A 23,541-nucleotide genomic window follows, 5' to 3' on the forward strand; every position below is an offset into this window, starting at 1 on the left:
TCCTTCCCAGCAATAAGTTGGTAAAACCAAATTTCATCAGTGTGTCTTGGGAGTGTATTAGGAACAGGGCCGCAAGCCCGTATCCTCGGGGCTGAGGGCAGCCATCAACATCTTGGCCGTGGTGCGGGTATTTAAGGTAAAGTAGCACGCTGAGTTTGTGTCCTCGGTAAATATCCATTGTGCCTCTAGGGAAATAGAATAGGTGATGTGTTCAAATTGTCTTAATTTACATGTTTCATAAAATAAATTGTATAGCTTGTCCAGTGGTATTCACTTAACTCCCCTTTGATATATTTTGCTACTTTGTCATTTTTAGGTGTTGTATTGGAAGCCCCCATGTTCTCATACTATTAATCGATACTAAAGTTGCCCTTGGATTCAAATAAGTAACGTAAATTACACAAACTAATTTTCCAAAATTTATTTCTGAAATTCATATTACCCGGAGTCCCATGGTTACTGATTCCTTGCCTTCCTGGGGGATCGGTGATTGACACATTCAGGTATGGTTGGTCAGGAAGGTGGTGGCAGTGTAAATGTGTTATGTTATTGTTTTTTTTTACTAATAACCCTTGTCCTTGGTGTATCTTCCTCATTTAATATTCCTCTTACATACGTGGCAGTCCAGTGAGGGGTCATGCTGGACTGTAACAGTGTTAAGCTGGGGTATTGAGTGAAGAAAGACGGAGAATTACAATAGAGAGCGTATAGTACGATTATGAGAGATCACAAGATAACAGGATTAATACTGGGGAACATCGGGTTATTACAATAGAGGCCGCGGTTATTACAGAGGGAAGCGGTCATTACACTGGGATGGGGATGTCCCAGCAGTATCCTTCACCCATCCCTGATGTTCTTTACTTCAACTACCTCCCACCCACTGCTTGATGGGGTTCTGGGAGTTCTTCTACTCCCCAAGCCCGGCCCGAGGCCAGGCTTGACTTGTGAGAGTTTGGTCCACCAGGCTGTTGCTTGGAGCGGCCCGCAGACCCACATACCCACCACAGCCCGGTTGGTCCGGCACTCCTTGGAGAAAACTATCTAGTTTCCTCTTGAAGATGTCCACGGTTGTTCCGGCAATATTTCTGATGCTCGCTGGGAGGACGTTGAACAACCGCGGACCTCTGATGTTTATACAGTGTTCTCTGATTGTGCCTATGGCACCTCTGCTCTTCACTGGTTCTATTCTGCATTTTCTTCCATATCGTTCACTCCAGTATGTTGTTATTTTACTGTGTAGATTTTGAGACTTGGCCCTCCAGTATTTTCCACGTGTATATTATTTGATCTCGTCTCCTTTCTAGTGAGTACATTTGGAGAGCTTTGAGACTATCGCAATAACTGAGGTGCTTTATCGCGTGTATATATGCCGTATATGTTCTCTGTATTCCCTTATTCCAGCAATTTCTCCTGCTCTGAAGTGAGCACTGAGCAGTACTTTTCTGTACACTCGTACAGAAAAGATAAATACATGAATATTCTTGTAGGATATACAAAATCATGTCAGGACTTGATAAAGGACGGGTAGGCCTACATCACCACCACCCTCCCTACCCTTCACCACCACCACCCATCACCATCCTACCCATCACCACACATTCCCTGCACGTGCATGCGCGTATGTGTAACCCCCCTCCCCCCCGACCCACCCAACCCCCGGGTCCTGCAGGCTCCGTCTGTGAGTATCGATCACTCAGAACCTTCCACGATGCCCACGATTACTTCATTATTTTCACCGAGTGAGGAGGAGGTCTTCCTCCCCTCACCCTACGATATCAACACCACACACACACACACACACACACACACACACTCACACTCACACTCACACTCACACTCACACTCACACTCACACTCGCAACCCAACACACAACCCTGCACACAACCCCTTCTCCAGGAAGAACCCCGCTTATGGAACAACAGCAACTGTCGGCGTGTCACCAGGGCCGTAACGGGGTGAGAATAGCTTGAGCTACCTCATCCCTTTGTGTGTATTTTACCTCAATAAACTTATTTCAATTTCAATTAAATTTCACCATGGCCGCCCCCCCCCCCCTCCCGTCTACCTCGCAAACATCACTGTCCGTGCTAGCAACCTTGCCATTATTCCTCCCTGGATTCTCTCCTGTGCACGAGCGCACGCCTGGCCCGAGCACACGCCTGACCTGAGCCAACCACCCCTTCAAACCTATAATAGGCTAGGTTGTATACATACTAGAGGGACAGGGACGTTAACATATATCATCTTTGATAAACACCTCCAAAGGATACCTCGTCAACCAGGCTGGTCCACGTCAGCGACTTGACAATCTTCACCACCACCTCGGAATTGGTCGAACCCGACCCACACTTTACTTATCCGCAAAGTGACATCCATAGCTACGGTACTGCTCTATGTTCCGGCCAGAGTATGAGTATATGAGTGTGAGGAAGGGATGGGGTGGGTGCGATTATGAATCGTCAACACCAAACATCAAGGTAATCCATAAGAATTAAATCTAATGTTAACTATCAATGTGTAACAGTTATTAATAATTAAAAGGTTCATTGTTGTAAATCTAATAATAAGTGTGTCGCCAGGAGTAACTTGTTCACCAGGTTCACCAGGTTCACCAACGTTCACGCTGGAGCGGCCTTAACATGGACCATGGGTCGAGGCTCGCCTACACTTCCTGCCACCTAAGCCCTTAATTTCATAAACCAATAACCTTGATTTATGCTGGCTAGCTGTTGGATAAATTAAATAATTTTGATATTATAATAAACTAAATCCAGTTATTTAACACTATACTGGAGAGTCTAAATCCCAATCAATTAAATGAAATGAAACTAGCCCGTCAATATTATGTGGAACCCAACAAGTTTAAAGTGATATACAGTCCACTATTCGCCACAATTGATGAATTCCCCTCGCTCCCCCTCTCCCCCCCCTCCTTTCCGGCCTGCCCGGACCACCAGTCAGACCCAGTAACTGCACGAAATAATCACAGGGATAAGACACTCACTAAGACACTGGACGCTCTCCAACAGCGTCCAGATTGGCTTGTTTAATATACACACAATAAATGAGGCCCAGGTTCGTCCTGACGTTGCTGAAGGCACTTCAGACCAGCCTATATCACTTGATGCCAAGAGTTGACATTATTCCACCCACACGCTGGAGGAACTCGCAAAAAAAGTGAGACAAAATAGTCGTCTCCCTCTCACCCTGCCTCAGAAAATGATGACTAAGCCATCGGTAAATGGCTGAACTTCAACAATTTTCCTGCCTATTTTTTTTCTTCAAATTTTTGCAAGGTAGAACCTTCACTTTCCCTCTTGCCCTCTCGCTTCCATCAAAACTTGGAAACCCTTCCTCTTCCCCCAGCAGCCTTACTCGTACTGGCATTAGCACCCACCGCTGTCACACTCCACGGCCACCCATTCCCACCCTGGAACCCACACAAACGGCCGGAACACACATCACAGGTCCCTACCACTCCCAGCCTGTACAAAACCAGTAGTAGAAATTGATATTGGTGTTTCATTAGTAGTGCAAAGAGAATACTTAAAATATCTAATGAAAATCTTACTAACCTAACAAATTCACAAAGACCGGAAAGATGTTTGCATTAAACATTATGGGGATTACTGTGAGGAGACATTCAGATATGGAACTAACAGAGCAAGAACTCGGCAATGTTATAGTGGCCAGAATACGCCTATAGGCCTGGGATATAGACGTATTTGGCAGCTTTCTCAAAACCCAAATGTCGAGTACACAAAGTGTCAACTTTGTGAAAGAGAAAACAAGCACTCACTTGAACATTATATTGTAGAATGTCCCATATTGACTGACTTTCGCCCTCCTGGGCTAAGGTATACTGAACTCTAGGTACCACGTGAATACTGGAACACTTTACATACTGGATTTGTACCCATGATTGACTATGTAATGCATCAGTTACACAATGTATGTGATGTAACTATAACTAAGACCTTGTAAAAGCATCTTAATCATCTTCAGTGGTTAAGTGCTTAATGACAGACTTATGTCTATAGCAGCTATCTTACCCTGTCATGAATGAATGAATGAATGAATGTGAGGGAGAAAGAGAAAAAAAGAAAAAGAGAAAGAGAGAGAGAGAGAAAGAGAGAAAGAGAGAGAAAGAGAGAGAAAGAGAGAGAGAAAGAAAGAGAGAGAGGGGGTGGGGAGGTGTGCAAGCGCGGGCACGTGCATACGCGTGATATATTTGAAGTTCACATTACATCTGATCAAAATACCACAACGATGTTTTCCAGCATCTGTTTCCCCCCAGTGATCCAGGAGGGAGCCTCCACCTCGTCACCACCAAGGAAGACCCCAGCGAAGCCAGAAAGCTGACACTACCAAGACGGAACACCCGGGCTCCAGCCGCCCAAGGTTGCCAGGACCTCTCGTCCTCCTCCCCCCGCGGCGCCTGCTCTTCCAGGCTCCCCTCCAGGAACCAGAAAAAGCTCCCCAGCACCGCGCCCGCTTTTCCGGTTCACACTTGAAAAAATATCAGCACCTACGTCCAGTACCTCCGAACCCTTCCAGTACCCTTCTCTCCAGCTCCGAGTGACAAAAACGCGCGGCGGGGGAGGGAAGAGAGAGAGAAAGAACGAAAGAAAGAGAAAGAGACACACATAACCAAAGCGACAGATAATTAAAAGATGGAAGGAAGAGGCGAGAGGAGAGAGAGAGAGAGAGAAAGCGGGTGGAAAGGAAGGCAGTAATCATAAGGAAGAAGTACGAGTAGTGAGAGGGAAGAACGGTGAAGGAAGAGAACAAGTGGAAGAGGAGACGGCACCATAAAGTACCAGGTGTGACAGAAGTGAGAACTCCGCATACTGGGAGACGGGTGGGAGTAGTGGAGGGAAGGGATGGGTAGATGGAGTGAACTGGAGGGATAGGCGGGGAATGGAATAGGGAGGAGAGGAGGGAGCCGGGCGCAGTAAGGGAACTCTGGCCGGCTAGTTACTGCCGGACTGGAGGCAGACTTCACCTGTATAGTAATGAAACACCTGGTGGGGGGAGGGGGGGGGGGAGAACCAGGGACACAAAGGCGCCGTGTTCGACAAAATGGTAATCGCCATAAAATGAAAAAACACCAAGTCTTTGAAACTGCCAATTCGACATAAAACTCCTGTTCCAATTGCTGCCATTAGTGGAGATTTTATGTCATTCCGAACAACGTTGGACAGGAATAATTCGGCATTTTGTCACAGGTTCTGCCAGTATTTGGCGGACTGATTTCTGTTCGAGTCACGTCTGACTCCCGCAATACAATACTACCTTACGCTAACTTTGAACCCAAATAGGCCTAATAATTCAACTACCCGCTATGAGGAGGATGAAATATTTAAGAGTTAAGAGCACCAACAAATATTTAAATGACAATCCACTTGAGCCATTCAACCGCGCTCGTTAAATCCTTCACTGCCGGACCCAATACTGCCGCTGCTACGGCCCCAACAAGTCACAATGTACGACAGAAAACATGTTGTTTAACCCACACGGGTTATAAATCCATGGAACTGCCCACCCCTTGCCTTGCGGTTACCTTGCCATGATTTCGGAGCTCAACGTCCCCGCGGCCCGGTCCCCATCCAGATCATCTTGTTGTTGGACTGGTCAACCAGGCTGTTGGACGCGGCTGCTCGCAGCCTGACGTACGAGTCACAGCCTGGTTGATCAGGTATCCTTTGGAGGTGTTTATCAAGTTGAACACTGAGGGGTCGGCCAGTTATGCCCCTTATGTGTAGTGGAAGTGTGTTGAAGTCTTCAGTGGGTTGAACACCCACCACACCCAAGCCGTAAATACCAACCCATTACTTAATTTTAAAATCCAGATAGAAAAAAAAAGTCATTTGGGGACAATAACATTATCCCACAGAGCAGAATATCAAACATTCAACGACCATCAAAATGATTTGACTTTAAGGTTAATATCTCGTCCCAGAACCATTTCCCCTCCTCCCCTTCCCTCCTCTCTCTGTCCCGGGCAAATGAGGATGACAATGAATCAAGTTGATCCAACAATGATTAAACTTTATCCAAAGCGGCATTTGCCAGCTGTGAGCCAAGTCACACTGTTGCCCCGAGCTAACAAAGCCCCCCCCCCCCCTCTTCCACCAAGCCCACACGACGTCCGTCCCTATCTATCTCTCCATCTCTCTATATCTCCCTATATTATATATATATATATATATATATATATATATATATATATATATATATATATATATATATATATATATATATCTATATCTATCTCCAGCCTCTTCCTCCCCCCCCCTCACCAAGCCACACCATATAAGGGCGAGGCCTGGTGATAGTATGATATACTATCCCACTGACCTGTTGCAAAATTAATTTGGCGCGCGCTCTATGGCCAGGACGCATTCAACAATATATATATATATATATATATATATATATATATATATATATATATATATATATATATATATATATATATATATATATATATATATATATATATATATATATATATATTCGCAAACTCCGCGCATAACAATAGTTGACAAATGTATGAACCGCGAAGTATAATGACGCAAGTCAATGGGGTAGGTGGGCGGGTGGGAATGGTCTCAGGAACGGATTGTGCGAGACGTTTGTTGTTCAAGATTCGTTACTTGGAAGAAAAAGTTCCAAGTAGCACGGACTTTGGTGAGCCCGTTAAAATTGTGAGAGACTTTAGAGTGGGAGGAAACAGGGCCCCGCCTAGCATGGGTCGGCAGGCCTGCTGCTGCTGGTCCTAAGTACTATATCATGTATTATATCATTTACTTACGAAAGGACAGTTTATCATGCGTTAGTTAACGGTCAATTCTAAATAGGTCTAATTCTAAATAACGGTCAATTCTTAAACGGTCCTTCTAAACTGGTTACATAGTCTTGTGTTACCTGTAGTCGGTTCCCAGAGGTCTACTCCCCCCCCCCCTCCCCCTCCAAGCCCGGCCCGCGTGATAACTTCCTCTAGAACATGGTGGCTTGGAGCGGCTTACGGGCTATTCATGTCCGTGCTTGAGTGACTTAATCTTCATCAGTCAACTGGAGCGGCACTTCCTAGAGGAACTTGTCCCGTGGCCACTAACACTTCTAGATGTGTTAACGTTAACTTAACACATCTGGTGATGTTAACACACATGCCAGGGTGAACACTGAATTAAACAGTATTGCAACCTGTTCATGACAAGTTAAATTCAAATGTTTCAAAAAATGTTTATTTCAGGTAAAGTACATACATACAAGAGGTTATACAAAAATTGATAGATTTATAGAGAGAGCTAGTACATACAATGCCTAAAGCCACTATACGCAAAGCGTTTCGGGCAGCCCTGACAAATAGTTGACAAATAGTCAACTCTTCCTACAAACTCATAGTTGAACGGGTTTCCCACTACTGCTGCTGCTCTAAAGAGCATCATAAAAAACTCAAACTATTCAAAAATCTTCCCCCAGGCCTAATATAAATATCTTAGACATATTATAGTACGTATGTGTACTATATACTAGGCCTACGAGATCTTGGGTTATATTATTGCATTTTTTTTCCTGGACCTTTGCAACACAAATGGAAAAAAAATTGGGGGACAAGTTTATTATTTTTGTTTGCATGATAGGAAAAGCCACTTTATTGTATAGGACCTATTGTTAAAAGATTCATACGAAAGTTTATTGCCCTTTGCACTGAACCTTACAGCTTTAATCTTCCTTATAAATGCCGTTCTCGGGGCGAATGGATAAAATAATCAAGTTAGGGTTAAGTTTAGTCAGGAAAAAAAAAATCACGAGTAATCAGGGTTGGAGGCGAAAAAAAAACAGTTTTCTGAAAACTTAACCCGCCTGGGGTTTATATTAAGTTTTAATAAAACCCGGGTAAAACCAGGTTCAAAGTCTGTTACAAACCAAGTTTTTTTTTACATTACAGTATAGTTTCTTTTTAATTTACAAATTTTACTGTTTACAAAAAACATTACACAGTACTATGACTAAACGAGACCAGTAGATGAAGAGACGACGACGTTTAGCAGTGCTGAGTACGTCTTGGACCTGTACCTCAGACGGCCAGCCCAGTGTAAGGCCAGCCCAGTGTAAGGCCAGCCCAGTGTAAGGCCAGCCCAGTGTAAGGCCAGCCCAGTGTAAGGCCAGCCCAGTGTGAGGCCAGCCCAGTGTGAGGCCAGCCCAGTGTGAGGCCAGCCCAGTGTGAGGCCAGCCCAGTGTGAGGCCAGCCCAGTGTGAGGCCAGCCCAGTGTGAGGCCAGCCCAGTGTGAGGCCAGCCCAGTGTGAGGCCAGCCCAGTGTGAGGCCAGCCCAGTGTGAGGCCAGCCCAGTGTAAGGCCAGCCCAGTGTGAGGCCAGCCCAGTGTGAGGCCAGCCCAGTGTGAGGCCAGCCCAGTGTGAGGCCAGCCCAGTGTGAGGCCAGCCCAGTGTGAGGCCAGCCCAGTGTGAGGCCAGCCCAGTGTGAGGCCAGCCCAGTGTGAGGCCAGCCCAGTGTGAGGCCAGCCCAGTGTGAGGCCAGCCCAGTGTGAGGCCAGCCCAGTGTGAGGCCAGCCCAGTGTGAGGCCAGCCCAGTGTGAGGCCAGCCCAGTGTGAGGCCAGCCCAGTGTAAGGCCAGCCCAGTGTAAGGCCAGCCCAGTGTAAGGCCAGCCCAGTGTGAAGGCCAGCCCAGTGTGAGGCCAGCCCAGTGTGAGGCCAGCCCAGTGTGAGGCCAGCCCAGTGTGAGGCCAGCCCAGTGTAAGGCCAGCCCAGTGTAAGGCCAGCCCAGTGTAAGGCCAGCCCAGTGTAAGGCCAGCCCAGTGTAAGGCCAGCCCAGTGTAAGGCCAGCCCAGTGTAAGGCCAGCCCACTATAAGGCCAGCCCAGTGTAGTTTAAGAAAAACTGTCCACAACTTCATTTACACCCGAGAAAGACGAATGGTTAAGGTATTGAAATATAGCTCCCGTCAGTCTCCCGCGAGATAATATATTACCAAGGCACCCAACCTCACATCTGAGGAAGGAAGGACGTGTGGGGTTGGGACCTAAACGGGACGACGTTTCGGTCCCTCTTGGAACCATGGATCATACTTTACGATGGACCGAAACGTCGTCATTCTTTCTTATCGTTCAGCAACGTGGGATGGGCGTCCTAACGATCACAACTACGGTATTGTGACTGGCTGTCATTCTATATCAACAATTATTGCCTAATTCAGCCACAGTGTAATTTACTCTTATCGTCGGAGATTCGATCCCGGGCCTCAAATGTACGAGACTGTTGTCCTGCCAAGCCACGGTGAGAAGAACAACGGTCTGCTGCCTTTTTCAGGACCACGTTCCAATCTCCGATTATCCAAGTGAAGGAAATGTTATTACTTGCGCTATTGTGGACAGCCTCGTATTACATTCCAGCTTAACAGTGTGTTGTGGTCCAGTTCTCAAACAGATTGTGTTATACAAGACTAGTACATACAAGTTCTGTATGTACACTGCTGAAGTAACAACGTACCTAGTGGTTAATACTAGGTACCTGGGTATGTCGAGTACCTAATATCTAGAACGTTCATTGCCGAATTAAATTCTTTTAGCTAAGTTATGGAGACCTTAACTGGCTTAGCTAAATTTTAAGAGTTCAGTTCATGGCCCTACTGCGCCTCTGTAACCATGTCAACCACCACCCACAGGATGAGTATGTGGGGACGTCAACCACACACCCCCCACCCCCAACAGGACGGGTATGGAGGGACAATTAATACAATCAAAATTATGCTTGTGATGACCTCACAAGCAGGAATGAAGACGCCCATCACTAACAAGCAACCACTCTGCTCTGGTCCATTAACTAGGATTCTAGTTTATACAAGCCGCTATACTATAGCCGGGCCGCTCCAAGCAACAGCCTGGTGGACCGAGCGCTCTCAAGTCGAGCCTGGCCTCGGGCCGAGCTTGGGGAGTAGAACAACTCCCAGAACCCCATCAAACACGTAAGAGTATACAAAGTCCTTAGTGGCGTGTTTACAGACGTTGTGATATCTTGCTGACAAACACTGGGGTTATCTTGAGGTTATCTTCAGATGATTTCGGGGCTTAGCGTCCCCGCGGCCCGGTCCTCTACCAGGCCTCCTTTTTGTTACACACCCTCAGGAAGCAGCCCGTAGCCGTTGTCTAACTCCCAGGTACCTATTTACTGCTAGGTAACTGGGGTATCAGGGTAAAAGAAGCTCTGCCTATTTGTTTCCGCCGGCGCCGGGAATCGAACCTGGGCCACAGGATTACGGAGGGGAAGGGACGCACGGGAAGGGACACAAAGCTAACTAAAAGTAAGTTGATATTCCACTGACAGGATCGTCGAGGCGGAGCTGAGGCGGGAGAAAGAGGGCTAGTGAGAGTAGAGGGAAAAGGGACGGAAGACAGAGCAGGGCATGAAAGGGACGGAAGACAGAGCAGGGCATGAAAGGGACGGAAGACGGAGCAGGGCATGAAAGGGACGGAAGACGGAGCAGGGCATGAAAGGGACGGAAGACGGAGCAGGGCATGAAAGGGACGGAAGACAGAGAAGGACATGAAAGGGACGGAAGACAGAGAAGGACATGAAAGGGACGGAAGACAGAGCAGGGCATGAAAGGGACGGAAGACAGAGCAGGGCATGAAAGGGACGGAAGATAGAGAAGGACATGAAAGGGACGGAAGACAGAGAAGGACATGAAAGGGACGGAAGACAGAGCAGGACATGAAAGGGACGGAAGACAGAGCAGGACATGAAAGGGACGGAAGACAGAGCAGGACATGAAAGGGACGGAAGACAGAGCAGGACATGAAAGGGACGGAAGACAGAGCAGGACATGAAAGGGACGGAAGACAGAGCAGGACATGAAAGGGACGGAAGACAGAGCAGGACATGAAAGGGACGGAAGACAGAGAAGGACATGAAAGGGACGGAAGACCAAAAACAGGGAGAAGGGACCTAAATTACTCTAATTTACAACTTCGTCCGTAAGGTTCGACGTCTATAGCATATATTTAAAATGCAAATCTTGTTCATTACAGCTGTGTATTTATCGTGTCTGACTCGTCCCGTGGATCCCCCCCTCCCCCACACACTACCTCCACCACCACCACCATCATCACAGACACCACCAGCCCTCAACATCACAGACACCACCACCACCATCACAGACACCACCACCATCATCACAGACACCACCACCACCACCATCACCAGCCCTCAACAGCAAGCATAACAGCACAGACAACAAAGTAACTTACCAAATCTGCCTCGTGTCGGATGGTGAGGGCGCGTCTCCTGCAAGAACAAACAACAGTTAACACCAGTTAACACTATACCAAATGATGGTGACGACCCGAGAATGACAGCCCGTCCTCCTAAAAATGATGGCTCTTAAAGCAACTACAGTACTTACACACACACAACTTTTACTGGACAAAGTTCAATTTGTATTATTCAATTACCTTAAATAACAACAAAATCTGGAAGAGTAAAGAACCAGTACATATCGTGTCCAAGCAGTCATAGGCGTAAGTATTTTCATGGTGCTTTACTAGGCCTAGAAGAAGTTGAAGTTGCTTCTGGCTTCGTTTCCGTCCCCTCTACAATATTAACAATAGACAACGCGAGCACCTGGCTGCAGGCGAAGAGTCACAATAACGTGGCTGAAGTATGTTTACCAGACCACACACTAGAAGGTGAAGGGACGACGACGTTTTGGTCCGTCCTGGACCATTCTCAATCGACTTGAGAATGGTCCAGGACGGACCGAAACGTAACGTCGTCGTCTCTTCACCTTCTAGTGTGTGGTCTGGTCAACGCGAGCACCTGGCTGCAACAGTATTATTTTGTACATGCCATCAAATAGTTTTTGTACGTATTATCAGCTTAGGATAATGGGTTTGTGTTGACACACCTCAACAATGTTCATCCTGTGTTCAACACAGCCGGTGGTACAGTCTGGGGCAAGTGTCCTAGTTCCTCTTAAGTCTGGGACTACTGCTACACTAACTCTACTCTCACCATTACACCTGTGATGGTAGAGTTACTAAGATGGTAAGAAGGTGTACTCTCACCATCACACTCTACACCACCCCTAGCCCCTACCTACACCCCCCCAAAGCCCCTACCCTTCCTCCCCCCCACCTGCATTCCAAGTCGAAATTAAGTATTCTAACACAATACTTTATCCAGACTCTGCCAAACTGTTGTCGGAGTGAGCGACTTTAATTGCGACAGAAAATCAACAGTGAGAGCGAGGGAGGACTAAGCGGGCCAGGGGGGGGGGGGGGGCGAAGACCCCTAAAGTGTGGAACGCAGGGGAGCGGGGGGGGGGGGGACGAAGACCCCTAAAGTGTGGAACGCAGGGGAGCGGGGGGGGGACGAAGACCCCTAAAGTGTGGAACGCAGGGGAGCGGGGGGGGGGGGCGAAGACCCCTAAAGTGTGGAACGCAGGGGAGCGGGGGGGGGGGGGGGACGAAGACCCCTAAGTGTGGAAGGCAGGGGAGGGGGGGAGGGAGGCTGAAAGAATATTTCAGACAAAGAAGGGCAGAGGATGAACATCATAATAAAAGACATCAAGATCTAGTTCAGGAGAGACACAGACGCATCCCATCCACGTGAGATTAGAGACGTGAAGCAGTAAACCGCATTACTTAAAATTTACCTGGAGTCTGTTCCAGGAGTTACTCTACTCCCCAGACTAACTGGTTTGGCACGCTGCTTTAAACAAAAAAGAAACACGAGGGCATGGAAGAAGAACAGTGTCAGAGCAAACTTTAATAGCTGCAGAACAGAGAAGAATGAATAAAACAACGTGAGAAGGAAAGTCAAGACGGTATAAAAACCACACACAGCATCCTGGGCCAAAAAGCACCTGAAACTTCTGAGCAGCCAAACACAGAGGAAGGTATCAGTAAGTGACCAACATGCGATCATAACACATGGAGGACTGAAGATAATTAGACACTGCGAGGATCTTGATGAAAGTGACCAATATAGGCGGCAGATAATGGACGAAGGGCACCAACAGAGCCCCAGACAATAGTAAACTATTTAGAAACGCATCTGGAGATTGTGGATGAAACAAAGGTAGCAGTCCTGGGTTCCACTCCACGTGTGCTGGAGCTCCATCACCGCTTCCAGCATACTGGAAGATGGCAAACATCAGAACGTCATTTTACAGCCTATATAAATACTCTCAGGGCAACCTACACCAATAATGATAGACAGAGACTGGAATCTGCAGCACAGTCATGAATCTGCACCTCGTGAAGCATACGAAACTGCAGAAGTTTTAACAGTATTAGTGCCAGAACCGAGAAGTTTAAGCTACGAGGCCTGGCAAAAGGAACACTTTCAACCAAAGATTGGAGAAGAGAGAATATAATGACAACAAAAATATTGAGGGGAGTATATAGGGTATACAAGGCCAGCTTTTTTTTAAATGACACACGAGGACACAGGGGACGCTGATAATGCAAATTTTCAATTTTGCAATTGTATTAAAAAAAACTGCAATTGTATTGAAAATACAAGGAAATTTTCATGTCCTGTGTTGGTCGTCAAGAAGGGTAATCACTGGAAGAAGTTGTGGAAGCCATCTCTATCCACAACTTCAAGGCCAGATTCGACAGATTTCGAACGCCAGCAGTTAAAAATAAAATATTTACGTATGGGTACAGCAGCAGACTACTTCTGGCTCCTGTTAACAGGCTGAGAGCTCTCCACTTTCCCGGAATTCAAGGCAGTTTTCCCTGTAAGACGATGCACCAATCAAGTATATAAAGGTACCCAATTACTGCTGGGCTAGCAAAGGCGATCAGTTAAGGACTGGCGCCCCGTCACTCCTCCCTGACCACCATTAACCCAAACAAAACAGGTCCAGGTACAATCCAGGTCTCTAAGCACGTGATGAGTGTCGCAACTGCGCCATCACAGACTGTACCAGGAACAAGGCTAGTAGGCCTGGCACACACAGCTGAACCTGTGGGGTTTCGACCTTTTTTGTCCCCCCCCCCCCCATGCGATCTTTTCAGAATGTCCTTAAGGTTACCTTGAGGTGATTTTGGGCCTTAGCAACCCCGGGCCCCAGTCGTCGACCAGGGCTCCTCGTTGCTGGACTGGTCAACCAGGCTGTTGGACGCGGCTGCTCGCAGCCTGACGTATGAGTCACAGCCTGGTTGATCAGGTATCCTTTGGAGGTGTTTATCCAGTTCTCTTGAACACTGTGAGGGGGTCGCCAGTTATGTCCCTTATGTGTAGTGGAAGCGTGTTGAACAGCCTGTCAGTGTCATCCATCCCCCCTTTCCGCAATCAAGGATTGTTGATTATAGTTATAGTTCAAATAACATGCATAGAATATTGTAAACATCTTGCCCTCTCTTCTGACACTCAAGACTCCAAAATCTGTTAAACTATAAATGGAATATTTCCCACATGAAAATGAAGATCAATATTTGACTTTTGAACTTTTAATTTTGACAAAGTGTGATGTTCTGTCGACTATGGACAAATCTATAGAATTGTCTATAGTTTGCAGAAACTATGAATCAAAGTTTAATCTTTGACGCCACCCCCCCCTCTTAAACCCTAAAATTCTCACTTTGGGGAAATTCTTCCCTGGCTGAGAACCTCTTAAGTTTGAGTTCCCTTCCTCGTAGTCACTACCAGGGGCCAGATTCACGAAAGCACTTACGCAATCACTTACGAACGTGTACATCTTTCCTCAATCTTTGACGGCTTTGGTTACATTCATTAAACAGTTTACAAGCATGAAAACTTGCCAATCAACTGTTGTTATTGTTATAAACAGCCTCCTGGAGCTTCGGAGCTCATTAACTGTTTTATAATTGGAAACAAAGCCGGCAAAGATTGAGAAAAGATGTACAGGTTCGTAAGTGTTTGCGTAAGTGCTTTCGTGAATCTGGCCCCAGGTAACCACCACCACCTTGAGGTTACCTTGAGGTGCTTCCGGGGCTTAGCGTCCCCGCGGCCCGGTCGTCGACCAGGCCTCAAACCTCCGACCAGGCCTCGACCACCACTCTGCCAACAGTCACGCCCCGTCACTACACGCGCCGCCCGACACTCGCAAAGTAACAAAACCTGACGGAAACTGCAAGTTTAAACTCGCCATAACGACTTCCCGTGAAATAAGTCTAGTCCAAGCTTAGGCAGCCTCTGAAAGTTAACCAATTTTCACCAGAAATTCCATTCACTATGTTTCTAACTTTTCGTCAAGAGGTAAAAAATTTCACCAAATGTACACGGAAAATTCAATCTACATTGCTTTCTCAACCAAAATAGTTGTAATGACATACAACCGATGGATAATCGTAAAAGTGGAGAACCTTCGGGAATTTACTTTAGTCTGGGCAAGGCGGCCACCATTTTCTGTTCACGATCTCGGTCTCAATTTTTTTTTAACACATAATACTTCCCTGATATCGTTATGGCATGACGTTATCAACGTATAATGCAAATGCTTTGATCAAATTATACTTTCATGAGGGCCAGGCATTTATGCTAAATTTACGAGTGGGCTTAAGTAGTCTTTTAGCGCTAAAAGCCCTCATGGAACCAGTAACGACTCAACCACCGCTCATACTACCCGCCAGAACCAGCGGCCTCTGCCACCCACGGTCAGGTCAAGGTGCTGGGTCACAGTGGGGGCGACCCAGTGGTCACGGTATCTGTTGTTGATATTTTATTGGAGAAGCCGTTGTTGACTAGGACCTGCCTTACCCTACAGGGTTCTTCATCGACTTGCTTCCATCCTGAGCTGTGGCTGAGAGCACGGTCGACATAAGCGTTAACGACACTCTTCTTGTACCTGTCTGGGCAGTCACTGTTGGCATTGATTAAAGCCATACCGATACTCCAATACCCAAGCTTAATATGTTATCAAATAGTGACACTATACCACCATGCGTTAAACAGAAATAAAAGCATGTGAAGAAATTTTACCGTTACTGCGGCAATGCAAGAGACCGCCTCTACGGAAACATAGATACACCTCTAGTTGGTGACACTACGGAAACGCTCAACACTTCTGTGGCGAATTCTGACAGTTTCACTTGGGTGTAGGGAGCCTAGTGTCCCCCTTCCTTGTGGCTGCCCTCGTGTAGGGCCATGGCGACACACTGATGATGCCGCTCCACTGCTCCAGGAGGCACTACGGTGCGCGCTAATTACTCTACTGCAACAGGTCACTAAGACAATGAGTGCCTGCGTGCACCATCAAAGACGGGGGGCAGAGACGACTGCCCCCTGGAGCCGCTCCACCAGGGGCGGCAAATTGCCTCCAGGAGGCCCGACCATTCTTCTCGGTTGAGATTTAAAAATGAAACCAAAAATGAAAACCATTATATCTCGTCATTGTAGGGCGTTACTTGTGTACCAGATATCCATGGTTTTGTTGAACCAGCATTATGTAATGCCATTTAGTACCGCCTCAATGCCGCTAGGGTGCTCAAAAAGGCCTCACGCCAGCACCGAACATGCGAAAAATCCGTTCGAAAAACGAGTTGCTTCACAAAATTTGTGATTTGAAAGCAAAAGTCAGATCTTTAAGTGCAAATGAAAGTTTATAAAATACTTGATAATACTAAGGTAAGTTACATTTATGTTAGTAAATAAATAAATTAACGAAATACCCCTTTATGTTGACTAAACCACACACTAGAAACACACATATACCCCGTTATATTTTATATATACAATGTTTTCAATGGGAAACTGACTTAGCACCCAATATTACTCATTGGTTTAAAAGAATATGTATTAAGTGGAAATACTGAGCATAGGAGACCTCTGACTCCATGCCATCATACTTCGGTGTAATATATGATGAATTGTGAATTTTGAGTTTTATTAGCATTGTAATATTAGGCCCTAAGTTAGCCCCGAGTCAAGTTTTTTTCTTTGAAGTCTCTAATTAGAATAATTATATTATAATAAGGCTCCAGAAGGTCTCGACTGGTATGGCTGTATCAATGATAATTAGTACCTTATGTCTTTAATGATGATGATGATAATTAATTGTCGTTTCATTTCGCTGGTGCCCTTACCTAACCAGCACACAGGAGCGCTCAAGTTCAAGTATGTTTATTGAGATAAGGAAGAAATACATCTCAAAGGGATAGAGTAGCTTAGGCTATTTCTACCCCCCGCCGGAGACCGCGGGGCGGCGCGTTCAAGAAGGTTCGCGAAGTCAGAAGAACATAAACAAGAACAAGACAAAACAAGCTCCATGTTATTCGATTTCGTCAGTTAATGGGATTCTCAGACACGCCTTCAGTGCCTTCTGGATGGCAAGATCAACCTAAATTTGATGCATCTTTAGAGATAGATGTTCAGGCGGATATCTTCATGTGGATATCCAATTAATCAGGATCAACCTTCATCTACATCACAGTCACCCCCAACCATCACCCACAGTCTGTTTGACCATTCTGGCCACTGGCCCGTTCAAATGATGGCCAATTTGCGAACTGAACTTGTTAAACGTGGTTCATTAAATTACAAAACCATGAATAAACCCTTTCAAGCCGCTTCAAACAACAGCTCAATGTCAAAAGTTTGATGTTTCAAAACTCTGGAATATGGAGAACAAATTAAAAAGTCGGTGCTAATCTTTCCTCGCCAGATTACCTTGCACTGCTGTTGCTGTCTTCTCAGCTCCAGCTCCAACGCATTGAGAAAAGAATAATTTAATTATAATAAGGCTCCATAAGGCCAGAATTTCTTTTGAGGGAAACGTTATCCCAGAGCGCCTGAACACGAAGGCAGTCCACATCATAGCCGATGCTTTGAACGATGCAAAGAGTTGTAATATGTTTATTGTTTGTGATGTGTGTCTATGTATATATTAACACGTTGTACTGAATGGGGTGAGAATAGCTTGAGCTACCTCATCCCTTTGTGTGTATTTTACCTCAATAAACTTATTTCAATTTCAAGAGTTGTCGGTGCTCCTTCAACTGGACGTTTCAATAGATCGTGCACACGTGTTGCAAATAAAACACGCTATTGCCAAGTGGAAATAAATACAGAGACGAATTTATTATAGATCATGTTCCTGGCAAGAACACAGACTTGCACTCCGAGGGCGCCCAGAGAACTTAAATGAAGCTGCCAATTCTGCAAATTTCTTAAGAGTTAATCAAACCAATTGGCAAATATGACTGTAGGAACTTCTTGCAAAAATAAGAATGAATAAGATATCCAACTTCATATTTATCACCCAACATTCAAGGAGAGTTCATCACACTAATCAGCTCTAATTATGGAAAATGTACAATAGATCGTGTGTCTAGTGCAGAGTACGTTCCCATAATTTTCGATAGTACACCAAATATGTCCCATAGACACACAATCAGAGAACACTGTCTGAACATCAGAGGTCCACGGATGTTCAATGGCCTCCCAGCAAGCATTACAAATATTGCCGGAACAAAGGAGGGAAAGGAATGGTGCTCAACCACTTGGGTGGTCGGGGAATTGAACGCCGACCTGCATGAAGCGAGACTGTCTCTCTCCTGTCCAGCCCCCATGGAAGGGAGAGCTGGCTTTCCCCCATAGTCACCAATAGTTCACCACCACCAGTTCCAGCCACCCATTCCTCACCACGGCACTATCCTGCTCAACTATCCTCCTTCCTGTTCCCATGACTCAATAACACATGAAATGACCTTAATGGAGGCGTTCCTGTGGAACCTTGTGCGACCCTTACAACCTATGACTACCCCCCCCCCCCCACTTCGTCCGCAGGTAACAAGCCTTCGCTGGTGACAAAAGGCTCCTAACTCAGGGTAAAAATAGGGAGGAGCAGAGTTGCGGAGGAAATTAAATTTTACGATAAGAGCAAGAGAGTAAAATGTGAACGAGGAGAAGCAGCAGCATCGCTAAGGCGGTGCTTCTAACAGCGTTCGTACGACGCAACTACGACGTACAAACTGACGGCGTCGTTTCAACGAGCCGTCGTGCGTCAAGTGAGCGTTACGACGCTGAAGTAAACAACAACAACAAGTAAATGGACTTGTCAGAGCAGAACGATCAGATCGTAAAACATGTTTTTTGAAACCGGCACTTTGTTATGAGGTGAACCAGAGGGGACCGAGCTCCGTGGCAAGGAAAGAACCGGTTGTATCCAGGCTGACGTCTATGGAAAGTCTACACAAATGAAGCAACTGCATCAGTTTGCTCACCCCTTTGAGAATCGGGGGTCTACCCCTTTTAAGAGTAAGGGGTCCACCCCCCCCCCCCTATAAGTCAAGGGGTCCATCCCACTAAGAGCCCGAGCCTGGGGGACTGCCCCCAGGAACCCACCTCGTGCATGGAGAGGGTCTCACGAGTTCTAGGCCCTGAGTCAGGCCCTGAGCCAGGCCCTGAGCCAGGCCCTGAGCCAGACCCTGAGCCAGACCTGAGGCCAGGCTCGATTTGAGGTAACTTGTTGCTTGGAGCGGCCCGCAGGCCCAAAACATTCACTACATCCCGGTTGGTCCGGCACTTCTTGCCCACACCACTGGTCCAGAGACCCACTCCACTAAGAGCCGGGGCCAGGGACATTGCCCTCCCAAGAGCCGGGACCAGGGACACTGCCCCCAAGAGCCGGGGCCAGGGACACTGACCCAAAGAGCCGGGACCAGGGACACTGACCCAAAGAGCCGGGGCCAGGGACACTGACCCAAAGAGCCGGGGCCAGGGACACTGACCCAAAGAGCCGGGGCCAGGGACACTGACCCAAAGAGCCGGGGCCAGGGACACTGACCCAAAGAGCCGGGACCAGGGACACTGACCCAAAGAGCCCACCTGCTCCAGCAAAACATGCTGGGATATCCCAGCCCACTGCCTCACTGATGACAGCATTCCTGCCTCGAACAACCACAGGCAAAGAAAACACTTGGGGTCCAACTTTCCAGGAGAATATTAGCAGCCAGAAAGGTTTGGCCCGAGGGCCACCCTCGCTGGACAACTCTAGGAGCCAGGAAAAGTATCTAAACTTTACAAACTTCCCCTGCAGATGCAGGCGTTTGCGAGCCCTAAACTACAGTGGCACACTTCTGGTGGTCACTTGTAACTTGGCGTTCCCCGCGTTCACCGATATTATCAAACTTTTTGTTGCTTTAATTCTTGAAACAATGTTGCCGTTGCTGCAGCTCCCAGCGCGGGAAAATCAGTTTCCCATAACAATTGCTTTTGTGTTCCGTCCAAGTCACTCCGTCACTTGTTTCAGGCCCCGCATGCGCAGTCTGAAGGTTTTTTTCTTCCATATTTTGGTACATCTGCTTTAAGAAGTGTGAAGGTGTCTGCCAGAGCTACTCAACAACTATGACAATCACAGAAGCATTAGAAAAAAGATAAAATGCAGATATTGTATGTATAGTCTTTGCAAAGGTATTTGACGAATGTGACCATGGAGTGATGGCCCATAAAATGTTATCAATAGTAATAACTGATAAAGTGGGGGTGATGGCTTTTCAACTTCTGTCAAACAGAAAGCAAAGAGCAACAGTCAATAAAATAAGATAAAGTCCAAGTGGAGTGAGAAGCTCTGTGCCAGCCTATTTATGTGGGAGCCCAGGAGCCAGGACACAGCCCTTAGGTTACCTCTTGTGGACATCTCAATATCAACTCCCAGACGGGCGGCTGCTCCATTGATGCATGGCCACAAGCAAGCCGTCTGCAATTACCCATTTGACCGGAACTAGCAGGTCACCTACAAGACTTGACATGACCTCTGGAAGCTACAACTTCCTGTCTACCTGACTAATTCTATCAGTGAACTTTATAACCAAAACTATTTATGTGTTGCAAAGAGTTGCAACTAACTGCACAAACAAGCAAGCAAGCAAACAAGCAGGATTGACTAACAAACCACCTGTCATCTGCACACTGCTGCATCCTCAGGTATTCTCCTGCTGCAGCTCAGGAAAATATCATTCCTATACAACACTTGAAATATAATTACTAAATTAAGCATATAAAACAGTTTCCTACAAGATATATGATGTAACTATTTTCAACCAATAGCGTTCCTGTCTGACCTAAGCTTGAGTGAAACACGTTTTATTTGAGAAATAAAACTGTTCAAATCCAGATATTTAATACACATTCATTCCTCCACAGTGGACGTTTGAAAAATGGAAATTCGTGGAAGGTCCCCATTTATGACCCGCCGCCAGGGCGCCCCTCTCTGGGAAATAACCCCAGGAATCATAGACAAAGTGGTAGGGCGCCATGGGATAATACTCTGAAGGGGTGTGTTGACCACTAATGGTAGTTACTACCATTAGTGGTCAACAATGGTAGTAACTTTAGTGGTCACGGAGAAAAGTGAACGCCAGGCGCACACAACCACTTGGCCTGCTCTTGTGGAGACCAATAGAGTGGTCAACATTTTTATTGTCTAACTGGCTCACGAGACTTTTCCACCTCCAGCTGCATTTGAGACTATCAACCAGGCTGTTGGTTCTTGCAGCCTCAATAATTGGCTGACTATCTTCAGTCTTATATACTGACGATTAAGTCACAATAGCTAAAAGTCAAGACACCCAACACGCATCTGAAAAGAAAGTGGGCGACGTTTCAGTCCGTCCCGGACCATTACTAAGTCCTGTAAAGAAAGTGGCTGAGAAAGTATGCAAGGTAAGAATGTGAGGTGAAAGGCGGAAGTATATAACAAGACTCAACAGAAATACAGACCACAGAAAAGCAGCACCACTCCTGTGCCAGGTAAGTTACGGGCTCACTATAGCCTGTGCTACTTGGAACTTTTTGTTCCCAGTAGCATAACATATCTATAGTATCTATAACATAGCTCTATCTATATTACAATCTATTATATGTATCTATAATACAAGCATTATATAAATCTATTATATAATTACTATCTATTATATGTATCTATAATACAAGCATAGTATCTATAACAACAACAGTACAGACTTATGGGCTATTCATGCCCGTGCCACCTCTTGGGTGGCTTAATCTTCATCAATCAATCAAAATACAGACAACAGCAGCAGGTCTCCTGGCGGTGAAAGAGGTGAGAATAAGAGACAAAACCAAGAAGGAAAGGCTAGAGAGGATAAAGCCAAGTCTGACCGAGTTAAGAAGGTTACAGCATTTAACTTTGTACTGAGAAAGTCGAGAGTTAACACCAATACTTTCGGAAAACAATTTTCTATTGAATATATCCGTTTGCTTTTGTATTTCCTGGGCCAGGATTCATGAAGCAGTCGGGCATCCATTTACGAAACCTCTAAATCATTACGCAATCACGGCGACATTGTTTACATTTATTAAGGTTTATGAGATCTGAAGCACTACGAGGTTAATAACCTTTAGTTGTGAAATTTCAAAGCTCGTAAACTGTTTAATAAATACCAAGCAAGCCGCCATCATGAAAGAAAGATGCACAGGTTTCGTTCGTAAATGCTTGATGAATCTTGGTCCTTCCACCAAGTTTCAAAATGTTGGCTGCATTATCTCAATCAAAATTTCCAAACTAAATTTCTATATGATTGAACCAATCCACAAGGGCCGTGACGAGGGTTCAAGGGAAAATGATAAGGTGTTCTTTATCATGTTTTATCATGTCATGGTACAGTTAACTAGAGCGCGACTGGGAACATCCAGCACATTGCTTCGAATCCTCATCAAGGCCTTTGTGGATGTCCAATAATAATAATAATAATAAAACAATTTAAATCCTATCACACGTAATGAAGATCCACTAATTACACCGACTTACGTCATGATGCCGGTGAAGGAGCTCGTCTGTGGCACCTGGTCGTAAGCACAGCTTGAAAAACACCATTTTCGTCCATCTAACAAAACAGTGTTCTGGTCTAGTTTAGTCTGGAAAGATTGTAAGCCACGGGACCTGCCATGATCACATGATCGCTTTGACTGCGTTCCTGGGGCTAGATTCATGAAACATTTTGGCGGCTTTGAAACTTTGGCGGCTTTGGTTACATTTATTAAACCGTTTACAAGCATGAAAACTTCCCAATCACCTGTTGTTATTGTTATAAACAGCCTCCTGGTGCTTCAGAGCTCATTAACTTTAATAATTGTAAACAAAGCCGCCAAAGATTGAGAAAAGATGTACACGTTCGTAAGTACATGCGTAACTGCTTCGTGAATCTGGCCCCTGGCTCTGTGGTGTGTAGTCTCGCTCCACCTCAGCTCGACGAGAAAGGGATCGAAGAGGGGGAAGAGCGAGAAAGGGATTGAAAGGGGAGGGGGGGAGAAGAGCGAGAAAGGGATTGAAAGGGGAGGGGGGGAGAAGAGCGAGAAAGGGATTGAAAGGGGAGGGGGGGTAAGAGCGAGAAAAGGATTGAAAGGGGAGGGGGGGGAGAAGAGCGAGAAAGGGATTGAAAGGGGAGGGGGGGGGGGGAAGAGCGAGAAAGGGATTGAAAGAGGAGGGGGGGGAAGTGAGTAAATAGGGTCGAGCATTCCTCAAAACCACGTCATGGTGTACCAGTTTCCCTGCAGCCTACAAGAAACATATGTTTGCCGAA

The 23,541-nt window shown here is 46.2% G+C and overlaps 1 protein-coding gene across 12 annotated transcripts in view; it reads right to left on the reverse strand.

Annotated features, from left to right (window-relative positions):
• Pgant5 (polypeptide N-acetylgalactosaminyltransferase 5) overlaps window positions 1-23,541 on the reverse strand; it is a 648,526-nt gene that overhangs the window by 78,272 nt on the left and 546,713 nt on the right. For 10 of the 12 annotated variants that reach the window (XM_069338608.1, XM_069338612.1, XM_069338609.1 and 7 more), the window contains one exon: window positions 11,275-11,311. The exons of the other annotated variants lie outside the window; for them this stretch is intronic. The gene's annotated coding sequence lies outside the window, so the exon portion shown is untranslated. The remainder of the gene's footprint in view (window positions 1-11,274; window positions 11,312-23,541) is intronic. 12 annotated transcript variants of the gene reach the window in all.

The sequence above is a fragment of the Procambarus clarkii genome, chromosome 40 (assembly GCF_040958095.1).
Source record: "Procambarus clarkii isolate CNS0578487 chromosome 40, FALCON_Pclarkii_2.0, whole genome shotgun sequence".
NCBI lineage: Eukaryota > Metazoa > Arthropoda > Malacostraca > Decapoda > Cambaridae > Procambarus > Procambarus clarkii.